Genomic DNA, 7,313 nt, shown 5'->3' with positions numbered 1-7,313 from the left:
CAGGACTGAATCCATGGACATAAATGTGTCAAATGAACCAAGAACTTCAGTTTTACAAAAGTGACAATGTAACTTTAGCGCACACAACCACCTCCTGGGCCACTTACCCCGTCACAGGAGCAGAGGTTTGCACATCTGATTGGAGGACTAGGACAGGAGGAGGAGCTTTGCCTGCAGCCTGCTCAAACTGGGCCCTCCACTGGGGGGTGGGGAGGCAGTGGCAGAAATACCACCACAGCAGGGGCATAGAGCAGTGACAGGCCTCTGTGGGAATACACGCCCGACAAAGTCAGGTTACCCTCCCTGGGGTCACTCCTGAGCATGCCCGGGTTCAGGAACTCCCCAACATTTGGCTATGGGTTGCAGTGTTCCGCTGGGGTGTGGTTGACAGGGGTTATTAATACCCCACCTGAAAGCAGAGATAACCCTTTATTGCGCTGTTAGTCAACAATTTCCAACGTTCGCTGCCATATTTCTAAGTGCAAATTTGCAGCTGCTGGCTGTTCTGTCTATCGCAGGATTAAATATTTACATTCCTGGGTGCTGCGCTCCGTTTGTTTTAATAGAGACGCAATGGCTGCCATCCAAGCTTCACTGCAGGCGGATAAAAGGCACAGGCTCCTGTATAGTCTTGTAGTCAGGCAGACGCAGCTGGTGTCACTGAGTCACCAGGAGCACCACCCCAGCGTGCCAGCACATACAGGCTATGAACTGGGGGGGGGGGGGCTGGCAGTGATGGTGCAGGAGTGGCCTGCAGTACAGCACCCCCGCCTTGTGAGTTTACACAACGCAGGGATACACTGAGTCTCTGTCCTGCTGCTGGATTACCATGGTTCTGACTGGGTTCTGCTACAGCCTTTGGTGGAAACCAGCTGTGTGATCTGGCACTGTGTAGCAAGTAACCAGCCACATGTGCTCTGTACCCAGTGACTGTGTACTGCTGGCTGCTGTGTGTGCAGCACGGAGACAGGCCTGGGCTTTTCTCAGGGCTAAAACAAGAATAGACCCATTCAGTGTCCCCATAACACTGCGTTTCATTGTTGTTATGGGCACCAGACGCCATTAGCACAGTGGCCCGAATTCAAGGTTGATTGCAAAACAACATTTTCTTCTAATGGGCAAAACCATGTGCACTGCAGGGGAGGCAGATGTAACATGTGCAGAGAGAGTTAGATTTGGGTGGGTTATTTTGTTTCTGTGCAGGGTAAATACTGGCTGCTTTCTTTTTACACTGCAATTTAGATTTCATTTTGAACACACCCCACCCAAATCTAACTCTCTCTGCACATGTTACCTCCCCCCCCCCCTGCAGTGCACATGGTTTTGTCCATTAGAGGAAAATGTTGTTTTGCAATCAACCTTGAATTAGGCCCAATGAGTGGTCCACGCTGAGTGGCCTGTAACACCCAGAATGGCGCCATCTCAGCAATGGGCACCGAGGGGCTGGTAGCACGCTGGCATCATGGCCGAGAGCAGTAGCTTCATTCTCATTCGGGCAATGCACGGGTAAATGGCATCTAATCAGGATATGCCATTCAGTAACACTAATTAATCAGGATAATTCAGCTTATGTCACCTGTGCTGTAATCATGCAGCGGTTTCATTATATAAAATATGTTGGTGTCAGATACATTTTATAGATGACGGATGACACTGTGCGGCTGATTCAGAGGTGAATGGGATTCGGGTCGGTGCTGCGTCTTGGGTCGCAGTGGATCGGAGTATGGGGCTCATTGCGACCCGATCGCACGCTGGAGTTGTTCGCAGCGGTGCGATTGGCTCAGAACTGCGCATGCGCCGGCGCATGCCAGACAGCCGAAGGCCGATGTTGCCTAGTGATCGCCTCTGCCTGATTGACATGCGGGAGGGGGCAGCACGGCGGTTTTAGGGGCGTGGTCCGGCCAATGCAGGCGTGACCGGACCGTGCGGGGGCGGGCTGCAGTGGCTGCGTGACGTCACATGCAGCCGCTGAGACCCAGAGCAGCGACGAGTAATTCCCGGCCTGCCGCAGGAGCTGCGCTGGCCGGGAGTTGCCCTCCAAGTACAAAAGCATCGCCGCTGTGCGGTGCTTTTGTACTTGTGCGGGGGGGGGGGGCGTCGCGACGTGCCGGTCGGACTAGCCCTGTGCTGGGCGTCCCCCCACATGTCAGTGATTGTAGCTGTGCTAAATTTTGCACAGCTACGATCAGGTCGGAATGACCCCCTATATATAAGCTAAAGCCACAGGTGCTGCCGGCTTCTCAGATCCGCTGCCTGCGTCCGGATGTGCAACAATCGCATTAACAGTGCAAACATCGGCCGGCTCAACGGATTTTGGAGTGTCCCTCAGGTTACTCAGAATGTCCGGCAAAACTACGCTGGCGGAGGCAGTAAAACTGCTCACCCACTGGCTTCGGGACACCCAGAAAAGAGGGCCAACACGCCCGCATTTTCTGCAACACTCCCGGCGCAAGTGGCTGCAGCATGTCAGTTATGCTGCAGGTTACGGGGCAGTGTGAGCGACATCGCAGCTGTACGGAGGCATTTGCACACTGCGTCTCCAACGCACATGCACTGCAGCCCTCCGACCAGCGGGAAACTGCGTGGAGATGAAACCAGTGTCCACCTCTGTATGGGTGCGGTGTAGAAGATCAGCAACTAGATAGACCGTCATTAGGTCGAACCCATATGGTCGACTTGCATTGACAGGGTCAAAAGGTCAAAGGTAGACAGTGGGTAAGGTCGACATGACACTAACGTTTTTTTGCTTTGCACACTTCGGGTAGGTTACTATTCCCAGTGGTAGTCCATGTGGATGAGAAATCAAGCTAAAGTTTACAAACATGTAAAAAACGTGTGTTGACCATGTGTGTCGACCGTTGTCATGTCAACCTTTTTGTACCTGTCGACCTTACGCACTGTCTAACTTTGACCTGTTGACCTTTTGTCCAAGTCAACCTAATTCATATCGGCCATATGGTGTTGGCATAGTGACTGTTGACTTAGACACTGTCGACACATTGGAGCCCCTCTGATTCAGCCCATGTGTTACAGACCTGGTACCTGGCCCCTGATGTGACTGTGTATTAGCAGCCTGAGCTTATGGCCCCCCCAACAGCCGGAGAGGAACGTAACCATGGATATTGCTCAAATTTTTATTTTCCATTCTGGAGTAATCATAACTTTTAAAGTAGATTCAAAAATGCATGCGTACACATTGGGCTAAAACACACACGCCGGCTTTTTCCCGTGGCGGTATTGTAGTATCAGTGTGAGGGGTAGGGACCTTTCACACTGCACGGCCCCGGCCCGGCTGCCGGGTTGCAGCTGGAAATATGCACTGGAAGGTCCGGCTGCCGGGCCGGGGCCGTGCCGTCTTTGCAGGCAGTGGACCGTGTGTGTGAAGGGGAGTTTTCACACACCACAGTTTTTTTACAAGCCGTGTCTAATGCTGCGCATGCACACAGCATCACACACGGCTCAAAGCCGTTGTGTGTGAAAGACCCTACCGGATGGCAAAAAGCCGGACAAAGTTTGTCCGGCTTTTTTACCATCCGGGAGAAACCAGCGCGTGTGTTACAGCCCTTACAGTTCATAAGGTATGTGCAGCCTTACGTCTAACCTATAGACGAGTCACACAGCAGGATGCATCCGTCACCATTATCCATGCATACACTTGCTACGGGTGGTCTTCTGTTTGCCGGCGGTCGGGCTCCCGCCGCTCAGTATACCGGCGCCGGGAGCCCGACAGCCGGCATACCGACACTTATTTTCCCTCGTGGGGGTCCACGACCCCCATAGAGGGAGAATAAAATAGTGTGGCGCGCGTAGCGCGCCACCGTGCCCGTAGCGTGGCGAGCGCAGCGAGCCCGCAAGGGGCTCATTTGCGCTCGCCAAGCTGTCGGTAAGCCGGCGGTCGGGCTCCCGGCGCCGGGATGCTGGTCGCCGGGAGCCCGACCGCCGGCCAGCCGTAGTGAACCCCTTGCTACAGCCCTATGGATTGCACAATGGTAAAATATAGATCTCAGAGAATGTATTTACATGCAAATAGGACTCTAAAGGGCTTATGGAAATCTGCATCTTACGGTACTGAACGTATAAGTAAACTCCCCTGATCTAGGCCCAAGCGGAACTCAAGATACTGACGCAGGTGGTGCACATCATGCAAGCTGCAATTCCATTCTCCTCAGTTGGACCTGCGCCCAACCCTAACCGACCCATGTAATAGAAACTCCGCATTTCTTGAAATGTGTAATCTATGATTGGCGCTTGGATGGTGATGGTCACTTCCTTCTGCACCGTGGGCCGGTTCTGGCGGATTGGGAAGACGAGCGATGAGTTTCTCCAGCAACATGTGCAAAAACATCTGATCCTACGAAGCTCCTACGTCTGGGGCCTGTTCTCTGACAGGTGTTTCGTGCGCGTTGCAGCACAGGAAATGAGCTGTCATGGCTGCCAGTGCACAATGTAATGCCCCAGCACCCCAGATCTAAGGGGCAACTAATAAATGGTCCTTTATATAGTATACTTATATTCCACAGGCAGAAGAGTCCAACGTATATTACTGTATTGGTATTCCTCTTCTATTCAGTCTCCATGTTATAAGGTTCTGCAGAATATATCTGTGCAAGTGTTAGGTTACCGTACACTGAATGCCGTCAATGCCAAGTACCGGTGGCGTCAGCCTATCCGAATAAACGCAGCTGTCAGCGCTGGCGGTGTACAGCGCAGTCTGGACAAAGATAGCTAGTGATCTGGCCCAACGCTGAGGCCCTTTCTGCTGTCCCTAAATAGCAGGGGTCATCCCAAGTCAGACAGCTCGTTCAGAGCTCAATAAATACCAATATAGCTAACCTATTTGCTATCATTCTTTGCTGGGTCGCTCTCAGGCTGTGGTGCAATGATCGGCTGACAGCGCGCCACTTCCTGTTCTGCTGTAAGTTCTGGCAGCCGCATGGAGGTCACTGCAGGACAGGAAATGGGACTATCGGCCAGTGATGAGGCAGCTCCAGGTCCCAGCTCAGCTAGTGGAGAAGGGGACTAATTAGCTATCTTTTCCCTAAAAGACACATAATGGGGTTCTGCTTTGTGCACTGGCTACAGCAATGAGCTGCTTTGTGTAATCGCCGCCAGAACGAGGATCTGTCTTGTATACTAGTGTTTGTTATATAGAGCTCATCGTTGGCTATAGGTCACAGGGCTAGGTATTTAGGACCAGTCAGGCGGTGTTTCATTACAGGGGAGCCGAGACAGGGTGGAACTGGTGCTAATATTGATCAAACTTGGCTCCATTACCAGCTATGACTTTTTCCCCCCCAGTATCTGAAGATTAAGTCATAGCACTCATTTGTTCCTTCTTCACCTTGACCAGATCCCCTCCTACCTCCTCCGCTACTTCTCTCCTTTGACCTGTTCCCATCTTGCCCACCTCCTCAACCACAGATGACCTTGTCTCCCCCATTCTCAAAAAAACTACCCTTGACCCTAACACTTTCTCCAACGTCCATCCCATCTGTCTCCTCGCTTTTGCTTCCAACCTCCTTGAGCGTATTATCTACAACCACCTTATCACCATCCTTTCCTCCCACTCCCGGCTTCACCCAGATACTCTAAAACTATCTGCCGAGTCCTCCTCACCATCGACCCCCGCGGCCTATCGATTATAGTTCTGCCCCTGCCCCCCGTCATACTACTCTGACATTGTCGCGCGAGATCCCAGGGTGCTTCCTGCATTATATTTCATAGTGTTGCAATCTGTTCCTTTCTATTACGCTATATGGAAGCTCCATCTTATGCTTTGAGCAGTTGGGTGTCCTGGAACCATAAGTATGTCTCTTTGACCTCTTCGCTGGGGTCTGTCATTGTCAACTGTGTCATGGAGGACGTGCGTTGCACCATATGGGCACCATACTGAGCTAATGAATAAAAGTGTTTTCTCAAGAGGTAAATTCTGAAGTAACAGCATACACACTACTCCCACTCCACGCGGTTACTCTAGCTTTAGGGTCATCAGGGATTTGTTTGATCCTTATAACAGTTTATGACATGAACTTATTTTTTAAATGTGTTATCTATTGTATCATAATCAAACATTAGCCAACACAGGACATCATTATTAGTGCGAGTGCTGGATTTCAGATGTGTGTGATAGATAACCCCCCCCTGATGAAGATCCATTGTATATGAAACGCGTTGGGTAAGGCTTCTCAATCTGTTTCTGAAACTGGAGGTGACGCTCTACCTGCCTCTTTCTTACTGTACAGTCTAAAGGCAGAGGCTATACTGCAAGGTCAGTACCAATAGATAAACCCTTGCTGTGTGTGTTTTATTCTCTATTGCTCAGTAATCTTGCTTAGAAATATTACACTATTAGTGGCTGTCCTTTTCTATTCACTACTACATGTAATTTAGGGAGATTACCATAGTGATTTGGGAATTGTATATGCTTGTGGATTTTTCTTTGAACATTGAAAGGTTTGGAGTCTGTGGAAGGCCTTGTAGGAGAGTGGTAACTGCTCAGTGAGTGCAGCCAGAGAGGAGTCCTGTGGCCGGGGATGAGAATGCATGTGGATGATGTTGTTCGTTATTGTAAGTTTTTACTGTTGGATTCTGTAAGTGCAGGCAAGTAATGCGGGTGATGGGGGGTGGGGTGGGGGAGTTGGAGTGAAGCTACACTCATTATATATTATTACCAGTTATTTATTTAGCGCACACATATTCCGCAGCGCTGTACAGAGAATATTTGCCCATTCACATCAGTCCCTGCCCCAGTGGAGCTTAAAATCTATCATGTGTACACACAGACACATACACACTAGGGTTAATTTTTTTGTTGGGAGCCAATTAACCTACCAGTATATTTTTGGATTGTGGGAGGAATCCGGAGTACCCGGAGGAAACCCACGCAAGCACGAGGAGAATATACAAACTCCACACAGTTAGGGAGTTGCAGTTATGTATGCAAGACGGGTGGTTGTAGGTTTGCTTACATCACTGTATGCTTGCAATTTTCCCAGTGTGTTATTATAGTAAAAGCTAGGTAAAGTAGCAGGAAAATTAACCTTCTAAACTAAATTGTTACAATGTAACTAGAAAGTGTGTAACTGGAATGTTCAACCAGGCAAAGCTCACTGCTTGTTGCTGAGCGCCCCCTGCTGGTTACCTCAAGAACCTCGCTGAGAACCTAAAAATATCCCTGAGGCCTTTTACATCAGTTCTGCATCTGCTGGTGCATGTCTTATATGGGAACGCACCATTATTTACCTGTAAGAAATGAACTTGCATCCCACACGTTAGGCTGCACTGACGTCAGAAAAGATTACAATATAATTATT

Source organism: Pseudophryne corroboree, chromosome 8 (assembly GCF_028390025.1).
Source record: "Pseudophryne corroboree isolate aPseCor3 chromosome 8, aPseCor3.hap2, whole genome shotgun sequence".
NCBI classification, from domain to species: Eukaryota; Metazoa; Chordata; class Amphibia; order Anura; family Myobatrachidae; genus Pseudophryne; species Pseudophryne corroboree.
The sequence above is the reverse complement of the archived record's forward strand: the minus strand, read 5'-3'. Positions refer to the sequence as shown.